This window comes from Pan paniscus, chromosome 20 (genome assembly GCF_029289425.2).
Source record: "Pan paniscus chromosome 20, NHGRI_mPanPan1-v2.0_pri, whole genome shotgun sequence".
NCBI lineage: Eukaryota > Metazoa > Chordata > Mammalia > Primates > Hominidae > Pan > Pan paniscus.
Window position 1 is genome coordinate 40704972 of NC_073269.2, and position 19356 is coordinate 40724327.

At 42.5% G+C, this 19356-nt stretch overlaps 1 long non-coding RNA gene across 1 annotated transcript in view; it reads right to left on the minus strand.

The window, feature by feature from the left end:
- Positions 1-19356, minus strand: part of LOC117976990 (uncharacterized) — a 49617-nt gene that overhangs the window by 14095 nt on the left and 16166 nt on the right. The gene's annotated exons all lie outside the window — the stretch shown is intronic.

Here is a 19356-nt window from a genome sequence, read left to right on the forward strand (position 1 = left end):
TGGATGTTTAGAAAAGATAACACTTATACGCTGTTGCCTGGAATGTAAATTAGTGCGGTCACTAGGGAAAATAGTATGGTGATTTCTCAAAAACCTAAACAACTAAAAATGGAAGTACCACATGATCCAGCAATTCCCCTGCTGGACATTTATGCAAAGGAAAATTAATCAGTATACCAAAGAGATACCTGCACTCACATGTTTATTGCAGCACTATTCACAATAGCATAGATATGGAATCAACCTAAGCATTCATCAACAGATGAATGGATAAAGAAAATGTGGTGTATATACACAATGGAATAGTATATGGCCATAAAAAAGAATGAAATCTTATCATTCACAGCAACGTTGATGACATGGAGGTCATTATGCTGAGTGAAATAAGCCAGACACAGAAAGACAAATACTGCATATTCTCACTTCCATGTGGGAGCTAAAAAAGTTGATCATGGAGGCAGAGATTACAATGATAGATATCAGAGGCTGGGAAGGGGAGGGAATGAAGAGAGCTAGGTTAATACAGGTAGATAAAATATATAAGCTCATTCTTTGATGGCAGAATAGAATGACTACAGGTAACAACAATGTATTGTATATTTTAAAGTGTCCAGAAAAAAGGATTTGAATTGTCTCAACACATGAAAATAACAAATACTCAAAATGGTGGTGATGTAGTTTGGATGTGTGTCCCCTCCAAATCTCATGTTGAAATGTGATCCCCAGTGTTGGAAGTGGGGCCTAGTGAAGGTGTTGGAGTCATGGTGGTGGATCCTTCTTGAATGGCTTGGGACCATTCCCAGTGGTAACGCGCTCACAGGAGATCTGGTTGATTAAAAGAGATGGGGACCTCCCTGGTCTTGGTCCCACTCTCACATGTGACTTGCCTGTTATAGCTCCACCTTCTGCCATGAATATGAGCTTCCTGAGGCCTCATCAGAAGCTGAGCAAATGCTGGTGCCATGCTTGTACAGCCTGAAGAACTGTGAGCCAAATAAACCTCTTTTCTTTACAAATTACCCTGTGTCAGGTCTTTCTTTAAAGCAATGCAAAATGGGCAAATAGAGATAGAGGCCTGATGTGGTGGCTCACACCTATAATCCCAGCACTTTGGGAGGTCAAGGCAGGAGAATTGATTGAGGCCCAGAGTTCAAGACCAGCCTGGGCAACTGAGTGAGATCTTGTCTCTACAAGAAAACTGAAAAAATTAGCCAGGCACAGTGGCTCTCACCTGTGGTCCCAGCTACTCAGGAGGCTGAGGCAGGAGGACCACTTGAACCTAGGAACTCAAGGCTGCAGTGAGCTAGTATTGTGTCACTGCACTCCAGTCTGGGTGACAAAGCAAGACCTCATCTCTTAAAATACATAGATAGATAGATAGATACCACATATACTGTTACTTGATCATTAACATTCTATGCATGTAACAATATTATGCATACCCCATTAATATCTACAATATTATGTATCAATTTTTAAAAAATCTTATTGGTATTTTCATTGTTATTACATTAAACTGGCTTCTATTTTTAGCAGAAAACGCACCTTTATTCTATTGAAAATTCCCATTCAATATTTTCATTTATTTAAATTCTGTTTATATTTGTCCCTCATGAGGATTTTAGAGTTAAAAAAAAATAGTCATTAGTTGGAGGGATCTGGCAAGATGGCCAAATAGGAACAGCTCCGGTCTGCAGCTCCCAGCGAGACCAATGCAGAAAGTGGGTGATTTCTGCATTCTCAACTGAGGTACCTTGTTCATCTCATTGGGACTGGTTAGGCAATGGGTGCAGCCCATGGAAGGTGAGCAGAAGCAGGGTGGGGCGTTACCTTACCTGAGAACTGAAAGGGGCCAGGGACCTCCCTCCCCCAACCAGGGGAAGCTGTGAGGGACTGTGCTATCTGGCCCAGATACTATGCTTCTCCCACAGTTTTTGCAATCTGCAGACCAGGAGATTCCCTCACGTGCCTATACCACTAGGGCTCTGGGCTTCAAGCACAAAACTGGGTGGCTGTTTGGGCAGACACTGAGCTAGCTGTAGGAGTTTTCATACCCCAGTGGCGCCTGGAACCCCAGAGAGACAGAACCATACACTCCCCTGGAAAGGGGGCTGAAGCCAGGGAGCCAAGTGGTCTCACTAGATGGGTCCCACTCCCACAGAACCCAGCAAGCTAAGAACCACTGGCTTGAAATTCTCACTGTCAACACAGAAGTCTGAAGTCGACCTTGGATGATACAGCTTGGTGGGGGGAGGGGCGTCTGCCATTACTGAGGCTTGAGTAGGTGGGTGTCCCCTGACCCTGCTAAGGACTGGCCTGAACTAAACACAGTGAGGCAAAGTGACTGTGGTCAGACTGCCTTGCTAGATTCCTCTTCACTAGGTGGGGCATCTCTGAAAGAAAGGCAGCAGCTCCAGTCAGAGGCTGGCTTATAAATAAAACTCCCATCTCCCTGGGACAGAGCACCTGGGTGAAGGGGCAGCTTTGGACACAGCTTCAGTGGACTTAAACATTCCTGCCTGTTGGCTCTGACAAGAGGGGTGGATCCTGACAAGGAAGGTTCTCCCAACACAGTACTTGAGCTCTGTTAAGGGACACACTGCCTCCTCAAGTGGGTCCCTGACCCCCATGCCTCCTGACTGGGAGAAACCTCCCAACAGAGGTTGACAGACACCCCATACAGAAGAGCTCTGGCTAGCATCAGGCCGGTGCCCCTCTGAGACAAAGCTTCCAGAGGAAGGAGGAGGCAGCAATCTTTGCTGTTCTGCAGCCTTTGCTGGTGATACCCAGGAAAATAGGGTCTGGGGCGGACCTCCAGCATACTGCAGCAGACCTGCAGAAGAGGGGCCTGTTAAAAGAAAAACTAACAAACGAACGCAATAACATCAACATCAACAAAAAGGACCCCCCTACACAGAAACCCCATCCAAAGATCAGCAACCTCAAAGATCAAAGGTAGATAAATCCATGAAGATGGGGAGAAACCAGCCCAAAAATGCTGAAAATTCCAAAAACCAGAATGCCTCTTCTCCAAATGATTGGAACCCCTCTCCAGCAAGGGCACAAAACTGGACACAGAATGTGTTTGACGAATTGACAGAAGTAGGCTTCAGAAAGTGGGTAATAACAAACTCCTCTGAGATAAAGGGGCATGTTCTAACCCAATGCAAGGAAGACAAGAACCTTGACAAAAGGTTACAGGAACTGCTAACTAGAATAACAAGTTTAAAGAAGAACATAAATGACCGGCTGGAGCTGAAAAACACAGCACAAGAACTTCCCTAAGCATACACAAGTATCAACAGCTGAATCAAGCAGTAAAAAGGATATCAGAGACTGAAGATCAACTTAATGAAATAAAGCATGAAGACAAGATTAGAGAAAAAAGAATGAGAAGGAATGAACAAAATCTCCAAGAAACATGGGACTATGTGAAAAGACCAAACCAACGATTGACTGGGGTCCCTGAAAGTGATGGGGAGAATGGAACCAAGTTGGAAAACACACTTCAGGATATTATCCAGGAGAACTTCCCCAACTTAGCAAGACAGGCCAACATTCAAATTCAGGAAATACAGAGAACAGCACTAAGATACTCCTTGAGAAGTGCAACCCCAAGACACATAATTGTCAGATTCTCCAAGGTTGAAACGAAGAAAAAAATGTTAAGGGCAGCCAGAGAGAAAGGTTAGGTTACCTACAAAGGGAAGCCCATCAGACTAACAGCAGATCTGTCTGCAGAAACCCTTCAAGCCAGAAGAGGGTGGGGCCCAATATTCAACATTCTTAAAGAATTTTTAATCCAGAATTTCATATCCAGCCAAACTAAGTTTCATAAGTGAAGGAGAAATAAAATCCTTTGCAAACAAGCAAATACTGAGCAATTTTGTCACCACCGGGCCTACCTCACAAGAGCTCCTGAAGGAAGCACTAAATATGGAAAAGAAAAACTGGTACCAGCCACTGCAAAAACACCAAAATATAAAGACAAGCGACACTATAAGAAACTGCATCAACTAACGTGCGAAATAACCAGCTAGCATCATGATGACAGGATCAAATTCACACACAACAATATTGACCTTAAATGTAAATGGGCTAAATGCTCCAATTAAAAGATACAAACTGGCAAGTTGGTAGAGTCAAGACCCATCGGAGTGTGTATTCAGGAGACTCATCTCACATGCAAAGACATACATAGACTCAAAATAAAGGGAATGAGGAATATTTACCAAGCAAATGGAACTCAAAAAAAAAGCAGGAGTTGCAATCCTAGTCTCTGATAATACAGATTTTAAACCAACAAAGATAAAAAAGACAAAGAAGGGCATTACATAATGGTAAAGGGATCGATGCAACAAGAAGAGCTAACTATCCTAAATATATATGCACCCAATACAGGAGCGCCCAGATTCATAAAGCAAGTTCTTAGAGACCTACAAAGAGACTTAGACTCCCACACAATAATAGTGGGAGACTTTAATAGCCCACTGTCAATATTAGATCAACAAAACAGAAAATTAACAAGGATATTCAGGACTTGAACTCAGCTCTGGACCAGGCAGACCTAATAGATATCTACAGAACTCTCCACCCCAAATCAACAGAATATACATTCTGCTCAGCACCACACAGCACTTACTCTAAAGTTGACCACATAACTGGAAGTAAAACACTCCTCAACAAATGGAAAAGAACAGAAGTCATAACAAACAGCTTCTCAGAACACAGTACAATCAAATTAGAACTCAGGATTAAGAAACTCACTCAAAACCACACATCTACATGGAAACTGAACAACCTGCTCCTGAATGACTAATGGGTACATAACGAAATTAAGGCAGAAATAACGAAGTTCTTTAAAACCAATGAGAAGAAAGATACAACGGGCTGGGCACAGTGGCTCACACCTGTAATCCCAGCACTTTGGGAGGCCAAGGCAGATCACGAGGTCAGGAGATTGAGACCATCCTGGCTAACACTGTGAAAGTCTGTCTCTACTAAAAATACAAAAAATTAGCCGGGTGTGGTGGCGGGTGCCTGTAGTCCCAGCTACTGGGAGACTGAGGCAGGAGAATGGCATGAACCCGGGAGGCAGAGCTTGCAGTGAACCGAGATCACTGCCACTGCACTCCAGCCTGGGCAACAGAGTGAGACTCTATTCTCAAAAAAGAAAGAAAGAAAGAAAAAGAGAGAGAGATGAAAGAAAGAAAGAAATAAAGAAAGAAAGAAAGAAAGAAAGAAAGAAAGAAAGAAAGAAAGAAGAGAGAGAGAAAAAGAAATAACATACCAGAATTTCTGGGACACAGCTAACGCAGTGTTTAGGGGGAAATTTATAGCACTAAATGCCCACATCAGAAAGCAAGAAAGATCTAAAATCGACACCCTAACATCACAATTAAAATAACTAGAGAAGCAAGAGCAAGCAAATTCAAAAGCTAGCAGAAGACAAAAAATAAGTAATATACTACCAGAACTGAAGGAGCTAGAGACATGAAAAACCCTTCAAAAAATCAATGAATCCAGGAGCTGGGTTTTTTTTTTTTTTCAAGTTTTTATCATGTTTATTTAACTACAGGTATAGGATGAAGATGAACTTCAAATATCATGGGAAATTAAATATTCTGTGTTGGTCTACTCTTTTAAATTTCAGTGTACCTCTTCTTAACTAAAGAGAAATGTCTTAAACCTCTTTACACTTTACGTCCATTTTATGCATTTAGATTCTTCTCCAGTATTTCATTTATTCATTTATTTTTTTATTATTATACTTTAAGTTTTAGGGTACATGTGCACAACGTGCAGGTTTGTTACATATGTATAAATGTGCCATATTGTTGTGCTGCACCCATTAACTCGTCATTTACATTAGGTATATCTCCTAATGCAATCCCTCCCCTCTCCCCCCACCCCACAACAGTCCCTGGTATGTGATATTCCCCTTCCTGTGTCCATGTGTTCTCATTGTTCAATTCCCACCTATGAGTGAGAACATGCGGTGTTTGGTTTTTTGTCCTTGTGATAGTTTGCTGAGAATGATGGTTTCCAGCTTCATCCATGTCCCTACAAAGGACATGAACTCATCATTTTTTATGGCTGCATAGTATTCCATGGTGTATATGTGCCACATTTTCTTAATCCAGTCTATCATTGTTGGACATTTGGGTTGGTTCCAAGTCTTTGCTATTGTGAATAATGCCGCAATAAACATACGTGTGCATGTGTCCTTACAGCAGCATGATTTATAATCCTCTGGGTATATACCCAGTAATGGGATGGCTGGGTCAAATGGTATTTCTATTTCTAGATCCCTGAGGAATCTCCACACCGACTTCCACAATGGTTGAACTAGTTTACAGTCCCACCAACAGTGTAAAAGTGTTCCTATTTCTCCACATCCTCTCCAGCACCTGTTGTTTCCTGACTTTTTAATGATGGCCATTCTAACTGGTGTGAGATGGTATCTCATTGTGGTTTTGATTTGCATTTCTCTGATGGCCAGTGATGATGAGCATTTTTTCATGTGTCTTTTGGCTGCATAAATGTCTTCTTTTGAGAAGTGTCTGTTCATATCCTTTGCCCACTTTTTGATGGTGTTGTTTGTTTCTTGTAAATTTGTTTGAGTTCATTGTAGATTCTGGATATTAGCCCTTTGTCAGATGAGTAGGTTGCAAAAATTTTCTCCCATTTTGTAGGTTGCCTGTTCACTCTGATGGTAGTTTCTTTTGCTGTGCAGAAGCTCTTGAGTTTAATTAGATCCCATTTGTCAATTTTGGCTTTTGTTGCCATTGCTTTTGGTGTTTTAGACATGAAGTCCTTGCCCATGCCTATGTCCTGAATGGTAATGCCTAGGTTTTCTTCTAGGGTTTTTATGGCTTTAGGTCTAACATGTAAGTCTTTAATCCATCTTGAATTACTTTTTGTATAAGGTGTAAGGAAGGGATCCAGTTTGAGCTTTCTACATATGGCTAGCCAGTTTTCCCAGCACCATTTATTAAATAGGGAATCCTTTCCCCATTTCTTCTTTCTGTCAGGTTTGTCAAAGATCAGATAGTTGTAGATATGCAGCATTATTTCTGAGGGCTCTGTTCTGTTCCATTGGTCTATATCTCTGTTTTGGTACCAGTACCATGCTGTTTTGGTTACTGTAGCCTTGTAGTATAGTTTGAAGTCAGGTAGCGTGATGCCTCCAGCTTTGTTCTTTTGGCTTAGGATTGACTTGGCAATGCAGGCTCTTTTTTGGTTCCATATGAACTTTAAAGTAGTTTTTTCCAATTCTGTGAAGAAAGTCATTGGTAGCTTGATGGGGATGGCATTGAATCTATAAATTACCTTGGGCAGTATGGCCATTTTCACGATATTGATTCTTCCTACCCATGAGCATGGAATGTTCTTCCATTTGTTTGTATCCTCTTTTATTTCATTGAGCAGTGTTTTGTAGTTCTCCTTGAAGAGGCCCTTCACGTCCCTTGTAAGTTGGATTCCTAGGTATTTTATTCTCTTTGAAGCAATCATGAATGGGAGTTCACTCATGATTTGGCTCTCTGTTTGTCTGTTATTGGTGTATAAGAATGCTTGTGATTTTTGCACACTGATTTTGTATCCTGAGACTTTGCTGAAGTTGCTTATCAGATTAAGGAGATTTTGGGCTGAGACGATGGGGTTTTCTACATATACAATCATGTCATCTGCAAACAGGGACAATTTGACTTCCTCTGTTCCTAATTGAATACCCTTTATTCCCTTCTCCTGCCTGATTGCCCTGGCTAGAACTTCCAACACTATGTTGAATAGGAGTGGTGAGAGAGGGCATCCCTGTCTTGTGCCAGTTTTCAAAGGGAATGCTTCCAGTTTTTGTCCATTCAGTAGGATATTGGCTGTGGGTTTGTCATAGATATCTCTTATTATTTTGAGATACGTCCCATCAATACCTAATTTATTGAGAGTTTTTTTTAGCATGAAGAGTTGTTGAACTTTGTGAAAGGCCTTTTCTGCATCTATTGAGATAATCATGTGGTTTTTGTCTTTTGTTCTGTTTATGTGCTGGATTACGTTTATTGATTTTCATATGTTGAACCAGCCTTGCATCTGAGGGATGAAGCCCACTTGATCGTGGTGGATAAGCTTTTTGATGTGCTGCTGGATTCACTTTGCCAGTATTTTATTGAGGATTTTTGCATCAATGTTCATCAAGGATATTGGTCTAAAATTCTCTTTTTTGGTTGTGTCTCTGCACGACTTTAGTATCAGGATGATGCTGGCCTCATAAAATGAGTTAGGGAGGATTCCCTCTTTTTCTATTGATTGGAATAGTTTCCGAAGGAAGGGTACCAGTTCCTCCTTGTACCTCTGGTAGAATTCGGCTGTGAATCCATCTGGTCCTGGACTCTTTTTGGTTGGTAAGCTATTGATTATTGCCACAATTTCAGAGCCTGTTATTGGTCTATTCAGAGATTCAACTTCTTCCTGGTTTAGTCTTGGGAAGGTGTATGCGTCGAGGAATTTATCCATTTCTTCTAGATTTTCTAGTTTATTTGCGTAGAGGTGTTTGTAGTAGTCTCTGATGGCAGTTTGTATTTCTGTGGGATCGGTGGTGATATCCCCTTTATAATTTTTTATTGTGTCTATTTGATTCTTCTCTCTTTTTTTCTTTATTAGTCTTCCTAGTAGTCTATCAATTTTGTTGATCATTTCAAAAAACCAGCTCCTGGATTCATTAATTTTTTGAAGGGTTTTTTGTGTCTCTATTTCCTTCAGTTCTGCTCTGATTTTAGTTATTTCTTGCCTTCTGCTAGCTTTTGAATGTGTTTGCTCTTGCTTTTCTAGTTCTTTTAACTGTGATGTTAGCATGTCAATTTTGGATCTTTCCTGCTTTCTCTTGTGGGCATTTAGTGCTATAAATTTCCCTCTACACACTGCTTTGAATGTGTCCCAGAGATTCTGGTATGTTGTGTCTTTGTTCTCATTGGTTTCAAAGAACATCTTTATTTCTGCCTTTATTTTGTTATGTACCCAGTAGTCATTCAGGAGCAGGTTGTTCAGTTTCCATGTAGTTGAGAGGTTTTGAGTGAGTTTCTTAATCCTGAGTTCTAGTTTGATTGCACTGTGGTCTGAGAGACAGTATGTTATAATTTCAGTTCTTTTAAATTTGCTGAGGAGTGCTTTACTTCCAACTATGTGGTCAATTTTGGAATAGGTGTGGTGTGGTGCTGAAAAAACTGTATATTCTGTTGATTTGGGGTGGAGAGTTCTGTAGATGTCAATTAGGTCCGCTTGGTGCAGAGCTGAGTTCAATTCCTGGATATCCTTTTTAACTTTCTGTCTCATTGATCTGTCTAATGTTGACAGTAGGGTGTTAAAGTATCCAATTGTTATTGTGTGGGAGTCTAAGTCTCTTTGTAGGTCACTAAGGACTTGCTTTATGAATCCGGGTGCTCCTGTATTGAGTGCATATATATTTAGGATAGTTAGTTCTTCTTGTTGAGTTGATCCCTTTACCATTATGTAATGGCCTTGTCTCTTTTGATCTTTGTTGGTTTAAAATCTGTTTTATCCGAGACTAGGATTGCAACCCCTGCCTTTTTTTGTTTTCCATTTGCTTGGTAGATCTTCCTCCATCTCTTTATTTTGAGCCTATGTGTGTCTCTGCACGTGAGATGGGTTTCCTGAATACAGCACACTGATGGGTCTTGACTCTTTATCCAATTTGCCAGTCTGTGCCTTTTAATTGGAGCATTTAGCCCATTTACATTTAAGGTTAGTATTGTTATATGTGAATTTGATCCTGTCATTATGATGTTAGCTGGTTATTTTGCTTGTTAGTTGATGCAGTTTCTTTCTAGCCTTGACGGTCTTTACAATTTGGCATGTTTTTGCAGTGGCTGGTACCAGTTGTTCCTTTCCATGTTTAGTGCTTCCTTCAGGAGCTCTTGTAGGGCAGGCCTGGTGGTGACAAAATCTCTCAGCATTTGCTTGTCTGTGAAGTATTTTATTTCTCCTTCACTTATGAAGCTTAGTTTGGCTGGATATGAAATTCTGGGTTGAAAATTCTTTTCTTTAAGAATGTTGAATATTGGCCCCCACTCTCTTCTGGCTTGTAGAGTTTCTGCCGAGAGATCTGCTGTTAGTCTGATGGGCTTCCCTTTGTGGGTAACTCGACCTTTCTCTCTGGCTGCCTTTAACATTTTTTCCTTCATTTCGACTTTGGTGAATCTGACTATTATGTGTCTTGGAGTTGCTCTTCTGGAGGAGTATCTTTGTGGCGTTCTCTGTATTTCCTGAATCTGAATGTTGGCCTGCCTTGCTAGATTGGGGAAATTCTCCTGGATAATATCCTGCAGAGTGTTTTCCAACTTGGTTCCATTCTCCTCATCACTTTCAGGTATATCAGTTAGACATAGATTTGGTCTTTTCACATAGTCCCATATTTCTTGGAGGATTTGTTCGTTTCTTTTTACTCTTTTTTCTCTAAACTTCTTTTCATGCTTCATTTCATTCATTTCATTTTCCATCACTGATACCCTTTCTTCCAGTTGATCGCATCAGTTACTGAGGCTTGTGCATTCATCACGTAGTTCTCGTGCTGTGGTTTTCAGCTCCATCAGGTCCTTTAAGCACTTCTCTGCATTGATTATTCTAGTTATCCATTCGTCTAATTTGTTTTCAAAGTTTTTAACTTCTTTGCCTTTGGTTTGAACTTCCTCCTTTAGCTCGGAGTAGTTTGATCTTCTGAAGCCTTCCTCTCTCAACTCATCAAAGTCATTCTCCGTCCAGCTTTGTTCTGTTGCTGGTGTGGAGCTGCGTTCCTTTGAAGGAGGAGAGGTGCTCTGATTTTTAGAGTTTCCAGTTTTTCTGCTCTGTTTTTTCCCCATCTTTGTGGTTTTATCTACCTTTGGTCTTTGATGATGGTGACGTACAGATGGGTTTTTGGTGTGGATGTCCTTTCTCTTTGTTAGTTTTCCTTCTAACAGCCAGGACCCTCAGCTGCAGGTCATTGGAGTTTACTGGAGGTCCACTCCAGACCCTGTTTGCCTGGGTGTCAGCAGTGGTGGCTGCAGAACAGTGGATATTGGTGAACCGCAAATGCTGCTGCCTGATCGTTCCTCTGGAAGTTTTGTCTCAGAGGAGTACCCAGCCGTGTGAGGTGTCAGTCCACCCCTACTGGGGGGTGCCTCCCAGTTAGGCTACTCAGGGGTCAGGGAACCACTTGAGGAGGCAGTCTGCCCATTCTCAGATCTCAAGCTGCATGCTGGGAGAACCACTACTCTCTTCAAAGCTCTCAGACAGGGACATTTAAGTCTGCAGAGTTTATTGCTGTCTTTTGTTTGTCTGTGCCCTGTCCCCAGAGGTGGAGCCTACAGAGGCAGACAGGCCTCCTTGAGCTGTGGTGGGCTCCACCCAGTTCGAAGTTCCCAGCCACTTTGTTTACCTACTCAAGCCTGAGCAATGGTGGGCACCCCTCCCCCAGCCTCGCTGCTGCCTTGCAGTTTGATCTCAGACTGCTGTGCTAGCAATGAGCGAGGCTCCATGGGCGTAGGACCCTCTGAGCCAAATGCAGGATATAATCTCCTGGTGTGCCGTTTGTGAAGCCCGTTGGAAAAGTGCAGTATTAGGGTGGGAGTGACCCGATTTTCCAGATGCTGTGTATCACCCCTTTCTTTGACTAGGAAAGGGAATTCCCTGACCCCTTGCACTTCCCAGGTGTGGCGATGCCTTGCCCTGCTTTGGCTCACGCACAGTGCATTGCACCCACTGTCCAGCACTCCCCTGTGAGATGAACCTGGTACCTCAGTTGGAAATGCAGAAATCACCCGTCTTCTGCATCACTCACGCTGGGAGCTGTAGACTGGGGCTGTTGCTGTTTGGCTATTTGGCTGTTGCTATTTGGAGCTGGGTTTTTTTTTTTAAAGATTAACAAAATAGATAGACCACTAGCCAGACTAATAAAAAAGAAAAGAGAGAAGAATCAAATAGACACAATAAAAAATGATAAAGGGGACATCACCACTGATCCCACAGAAATACAAACTACCATCAGAGAATACTATAAACACTTCTATGCAAATAAACTAGAAACTCTAGAAAAAATGGATAAATTTTTGGATGCATACACCCTCCCAAGACTAAACCAGGAAGAATTTGAATCCCTGAATAGACCAGTAATAAATTCTGAAATTGAGGCAGTAATTAACTGCCTACCAACAACAACAAAAAAAGCCCAGGACTAGATGGATTCACAGCCAAACTCTACCAGAGATACAAAGAGGAGCTGGTACCATTCCTTCTGAAACTATTCCAAACAATAGAAAAAGAGGGACTTCTCCCTAACTCATTTTATGAGGCCAGCATCATCCTGATTCCAAAATCTGGCAGAGACACACCAGAAAAGAAAATTTCAGGCCAGTATCCCTGATGAACATCGATATGAAAATCCTCAATAAAATACTGGCAAACTGAATCCAGCAGCACATCAAAAAGCTTATCCACCATGATCAAGTTGGCTTCATTCCTGGAATGCAAGGCTGGTTCAACATACACAAATCAATAAATGTAATCCATCACATAAACAGAACCAATGACAAAAACCACATGATTATCTCAATAGATGCAGAAAAGGCCTTTGACAAAATTCATGCTAAAAACTCTCAATGAACTAGGTATTGATGGAACATATCTCAAAATGATAAGAGCGATTTATGACAAACCCACAGCCAAGTTGAAGTTGCTTATCAGCTTCAGGAGTTTTGGGGCTAAGATGATAGGCTTTTCTAAATATACAATCATGTCTTCTGCAAACAGAGACAATTTGACTTCCTCTCTTCCCATTTGAATACCACTTATTTCTTTATCTTGCCTGATTGCTCTGGCCAGAACATCCAATACTATGTTGACTAGGAGTGGTGAGAGAGGGCATCCTTGTCTTGTGCTAGTTTTCAAAGGGAATGCTTCCAGTTTTTGCCCATTCAGTGTGATACTGGCCCCTCAATCTGTCCCTGGAAGCTGCTGACAGATCACTATAGGGGGCAGAATGGGAGAGAGTGGGGCAAGGATAGGAGGGCCATCTGTTTCCTCCTTCCCACTCTCACCTGTCTGGAAGCACAGCTCTCTGATCACCAGCAAGGCCAGCACAAGCAGTGCCCCCTTCATCGTGTTGTCTACTGGAGTGTTCTGCTCAGGGCAGGGCTTCTGCTGCTTTATAAACAAATGCCCGTGGGCTGGGACCTGGCACATGTGCTTTCCTCACCTGATAAGTGGTGCCCACAGGAAGCCCCTCCCACTCTGTGGAAACAAAGGGCTAAAGATGTTGATCCAGCTGCTGTTGATTCTGCTGCTGGTGGCTTTGGAGAGAAGCAGTTGTACCTTGGCCAAGGAGCAACTGCAGCTGACCTTTCTAAGTGGCACCATTCAGCCCCAAATGCTCTGTTGTCCCACCCCCAACTGTCACCTCTGCTTTCTGGCCACATTCTTCCCCCACCTTTCCTGGCTCCAAAAGTAGCACTCTCCCAAAATTAGGAGATAAAAACCACAGAAGGTCCAAGGACAGGTTTATGCCACTGTAGGTAGCCAAAATACCATGGAGAACCTTCTTTAGGAAAACAGTTTCTTGGCACAAACAAGATGAGATTGTCTATGAAAATTCTAGCAGAAGGAGGCCTGAGAAAGCTCCCAAGGATCAAATGTGGAACAATCTGAGCAATGAAATAAATCACATAGTATGGGATTATAACCCAGAGTATAAAATAGTATAAAATAACATACGGTTGGCCCTTTGTATCCGTGGGTTTCACACCTGTAGGCTCCACATCTGTTCATTCAACTGAGCATAGATTGAAAATACTTGGGGAGTAGGGGAGGGAATTCCACACAATTTCAAAAAGCAAAACTTGAATATATCCCATACTGAGCGCTATGTTGAATCCATGTGAAGGAAGTTGTATGTGGGCATTGCATTAGGAATTATAAGTAATCTAGGAATGACTTAAAAGTGTACTGGAGGACGTGTGCAGGTTATATGCAAATACTATGCCATTCTATATACGGAACTTGTACACCTGTGGATTTTAGTGTCCATGGGAGGTCCTGGAACCAATCCCCCATAAATCCAAAGGGACAACTACATGTGAGTCTATACTGATAAAAATAAATGATTATGTTCTCACTCATAAGTGGGAGCTAAGCTATGATGATGCAAAGGCATAAGAATGATACAGTGGACATTGGAGACTCAGGGGAAAGGGTGGCAGAGAGGTGAGGGATAAAAGACTATACACTGGGTGCAGTGTACAATGCTTGGGTAATGGGTGCACCAAAATCTCAGAAATCACCACTAAGGAACTTATTCATGTAAACAAACACCACATGTTCCCCAAAAACCTATTGAAATAAAAAAAGAAACAAAAAAAAGGGAAGAAAAAAATACAAATAAACGATTGAACAAATAAATAAATGAGGAAGAAAAGACAGATATTCCTTACAGAATAATTCCAAATTATATATATAGATCCTCCCCTTCCTGCTACTGTTTTCCCCATTTCCTACTTTTTTCTTTTTCTTTTTTAGAGACAGGGTCTTCCTCTGTCACCCAGGCTGGAATGCAATTGCATGATCATAGCTCACTGCAGTCTCAACCTCCCAGGCTCTCAAGCAATCCTCCTACCTCAGCCTCCCAAGTAGCTGGGACCACAGTCCACCACACTCTGCTAATTTTGTTATTTTTTAAGAGACAGGGTCTCACTATGTTGCCCAGGCTGGCCTTGAACTCCTGGGCCCCAGGGATCCTCCTGCCTCTGCCTCCCAAAGTGCTGGTATTGTACACTTGAGCCACCACACCTGGCCACCCTACTCTTGTCTTCAGAAACATCTAGCCACCATCAGGCTTACTGCCCTCCCACCTTGAGTATGTGCTGAATGTTTCCCAAGAAAATAGTAGGGAAAGGGAAAAACAGTAGAGAAAGCCAACACAGATGACACTAATCAAGTGATAAGTGATAACCAGTACCCAGACATTGATGTCACAGGGTCCTGCACTTCCAGGGTGTGTTCCCTAAAACCCTAATCCCAATGTAAGTATTATGAGAAAAAATGCCAAACTCAGCTTGGTGGGCATTTGATGATGTCCACCACCTCAAGACTACCAAGGCCATAAAAAAGCAAGGCAGGACTAAGACAGTGTCACACACCAGAAGACATGATGAACAGCTGACAGCTGGAGCTCATTGCTTGGCACCTGTCAACCAAGAGCCCTTACCAGATGTGAATCCTGTTTTGTATAGGGTTCCAATCAAGGCCAAAAACCTTGCATTCTACCTTTGACTCTGCGGCTTCAGCAAACCTTATTCTGTCACTACTGACTCAGAGAAAAGGTCAGCCAAGAACCTCTAGCCAAAAACTGCCTTATTCTGAACTAACGAAGTACTGAAAACTTTCACTTTATTTAACTAATACAAAGCAATTTAATAAGCAAATATACAGCAAGTATCTGTAAAAGTTCTTGTTCATAGACTCCAGAGGCCAGGCACAGTGACTCACGCCTGATGAGTGTCTCTCCCAGCACTTTGGGAGGCTGAGGTGGGAGGATCGCTTGAGTCCAGAAGTTTGAGATGAGCCTGGGCAAGATGGGGAAACCCCATCTCTACAAAAACTAAAAATAAAAAAGTTAGCCAGGCTTGGTTGTGCACACCTGTGACCCCTGCTACTTGGGAGGCTAAGATGGATGGCTTGAGCCTGAGAGGTTGAGGCTGCAGTGAGCTCTGATTGCACCACTGCAATCCAGCCTGAGCAACAGAAGGAGACTCTGTCTTAAAAAAATAAGAAACCAAAGTAAGTTTTAAAAATATGTAGTTTATAGACTCCAGAGCAATGGGATGTCCCTTCAATTCATCTAACAGACATTTATAGAGCATCTACTTTGTGTTGGTCCTGGTCTGAGCCCTGAGGATGTAGCAGCACATTGGAGCTCCTTATACATCTATGGGTAGGGGGAGATCATCAGCAAATGGCAAGACACAGGCCTTTTCCTGCCCCACTGTGAGACCTGGCACAGGTATAAAAGGGCCTCAAATGGGGCCTGACGAACTTGCCACTGGCACCGTGAAGCTGGCTCCTACTTTCGGGCTGCTCTTCACTACCGTGCTCCTGATCTCCAGGGCAAGTAGGTGCCAGGCTGTGAATGCCTGGGGATGTGGATGCTGGGGCTTTGATGGCATCCAAGGGCAGTTTTGAGCATACATGGAGGGAAAGGGATGTGTGGGCTCTGATGAGTGTCTCTCAAGGGTCTGTCCACGTGTCATTGTGTTCCAGATTGTGACATCTGCCCAGCTGTGAAAAAGGATGTTGATCTCTTCCTGGTGGGAACCCCTGATGAATATGTTGATCATGTGGCACAATACTGAACATCCTCATTAATATTGTCCAGTGCTAGAAAGCTGAAGAACTGTATCAATGGCAAATTGGCAGACGAGGACAAGCAGCATGTGCTCAGTGGGCTGGTGAGTGCAGCTGTGTGTGCCTGCGCCTTAGTCTGGGTGGACGGTCTGCTGGTTCTAGGGCAGTGGGTGGGAGTGCTTATTCTCCTCCCACCAACTTACCATTATGATATGTAATTGAGACTACTGGAAATAGATTTACATGTGAGGTGTGTAGCAACAGTAAAATGTATTTTAATAAAAGGTTATAAGAGGCATAAAAATGTAAATTCTTGCCTAGGGTTAAATAATTGTTTTAAATTAGAAAATATGAAGTTAAAAGTTCAAACAAGTGGTAGAAAGTGTAAAAATAAATCTTGCAAAAATTCTATGTATGAATATATTGACTAAATTCAAAAGGGTATTATATGGTTTTTCTCTAAATTCAGCATTAAAATAAGAGCATGACAAGGTACTCTCCCACCAAGGTCTTTCCCTGGGAATCTGGGAGGAAAAGGAACCTCGTGAATGAGGAGGTAGAGAGGAGGGAGCAGACACCAATGACGCAGGGAAGGGCCAGGAAGGGGGATTCAGCTAGCCCTTGAGCTTGTGGGCTGGCTCTGGCTGTTCAGCTCTATAGGCTAGCCTGGGAACCTCCAGGACCTCCTGTGTCCATGGCACCACTCAACCTCAATTTTAGACCCTTGGCTCTGACCTCCTGGCCTACAGCCTCTCGAGCACATGGGACTCTCCAAACCATGAGCCCTGGGTCTTTCTAATACAGGATTTATTAAGAAATTATTTTTAGGCAGCTAGAAAGGGTAAAAGTTCTCGGTGGAATTTTCCTTTAATAAAAAGCAGCCCCAAACCATTTCTTCTCCAACAGAAAACAGCCTGATATATATGAAAACTAGGAGCTTTCATATGTAAATGCCAGCAGCAGTACCTGGAAGCCAGGTACATTGAATATAGTGGTTCCTGCTCTCCTTTTCCTTGTCACCGTGTGTGTAGGAATCGTGGTGACCCACCAGGTAGAACCACATTTGCATAATAAAAGAGTAGGGTGGGAAGGCCAGTCTTTTTGCAGGCTATGCAAATGGAACATCTAGTCAAACCAATCCCCTGGGCCCTATGTAAATCAATCACCACCTCCCTAAGCCTCTGCACAAAATCGATTGCATCCTGCTGCAAACTGGAGACCCTCTCTTGGGCGACCTGCTTTCTCAGCATGAGGAAGCCTTTTCTCTCTCTTCTTCTTCTTTGTTTATTAAACTTTCTGCTCCTAAACCCACTCCTCATGTGTATTCGCGTCCTGAATTTTTTTTGACTGAGACAAAGAAACAGGGTATATACCCCAGTCAACCAAGCTGTTTCATCTGGCGGTTCTCATCCAGGATCAGGATCAGAATGGAAGATAGAAACATCGGACTGGTGAGTATGGAGTGAGCCTCAAATCTGCCCTTTAATCTCAAGGCTGTCTTCAAACCAGTTTTTTTTTTTTTTCCCTCAGAGTTCCTAGCCATCACATGAGGCTGGGAGAAGTCCTAGGGCAACTGAGAATTTCTGTCCAGGGTACAACCTGGCATTATTCAAAGGCTTCGGGACTGAACCCAGCCTCCAACAGCCCATCCAAGTGTTGATCATGGATCTCCAGCTATCCTGTCACAAAATTTTCCTTTCTTTTCTATCTGCAGTCACTATGTCTCCTATCCTCTGTGTGTGCAGTGTGCAGGAAATTTTACAGTTCAGGGAAACAGTTCTGTTAGGAAAGATCAGCAAACACCACGTACAGCAACTCAACAAGCATCTCTATCCTTCCTCTGGCGAGCACATGTTATTTCTAAGCCAACAGCGCCACCTAGTGGACATATAAATCCTCTTCATGTGGCAAATTGCCGGTGTTTTACAGTAACACTGCAGCTTCTCAATTCTTTCTTTTTGCACCGCTAGAAATCAGCTTCTAAGGTCTTTCTGTGAATGGGAAAGCTCCAACTTCAAAAATTAGGAGGAAAATGTCCTTCACAGCCAAATGTTAGCGCCTATACTGTGCCAACAGCAGGAAAAATCACCATTAGGTCCCTACGTTCATTTCTGTCTCCAATGAGAGCAGTACTTAATTAGTAAAGTGATTTTAAATACAGAGGTTAAACAGAACCATTTTGCTAGGGGTAAATATTTTAGCACAGGCCATAATAGCAGGTAATTTAGCACATTGACTCTGTTAAAGAAGCCTTGCCCAAAGGGGACACAGTCTCTCCAGAGATCCATTTCTTCAGGGAGCCAGGCAGATCACACAGATCGATAAGCTAAGGCAGTGTGGGTAAAGCATGGTTAACCCCATAACTTAGTTCATAAGGTTCCATGACTTGGAGGACCACGCCTACAACAATGGGCAGCACATTTAACACAATGCTGGGACACAGGAACCAAGGAGAGAAAACTGTTGGGGGGACGCTGCCACTGTCTTCCTCTCCACCCTAGGTCACAGTGAAAGGACACCTAGGGAGTAGAAACAGAGGGACAAAAGAACTACAGGGCAAACAAAAATGTTAACAAAATGGCAATAGTAAATGGTAGGAGACTTCCACATGTCGCATTTAATAATAGACAGACCATCTAGACAGACAACCTATAACAGACTTAAACAAAACCATAGAACAAATGGATCTACCAGACACACACAGAACTTTCCTCCCAACAGCAGAAGACATTCTCCTCAAGAATACACATTACAGTCTCCAGGATAGAACACAAGTTAATTCGAAAACAAGTCTTAACAAATTTAAGATCAGAATCATATTCAGTGTCTTTTCTAGCCATGGTGGAATGAAACCAGAAATCAAAACTGGCAAGAAAACAGGGGAGTTTATATATATGTGGAAAAATTCAAAATTTCTTGACACAATTGCTGCACTTCTGACCAAATGGCTCTTGCAGATATTTATAGACTATT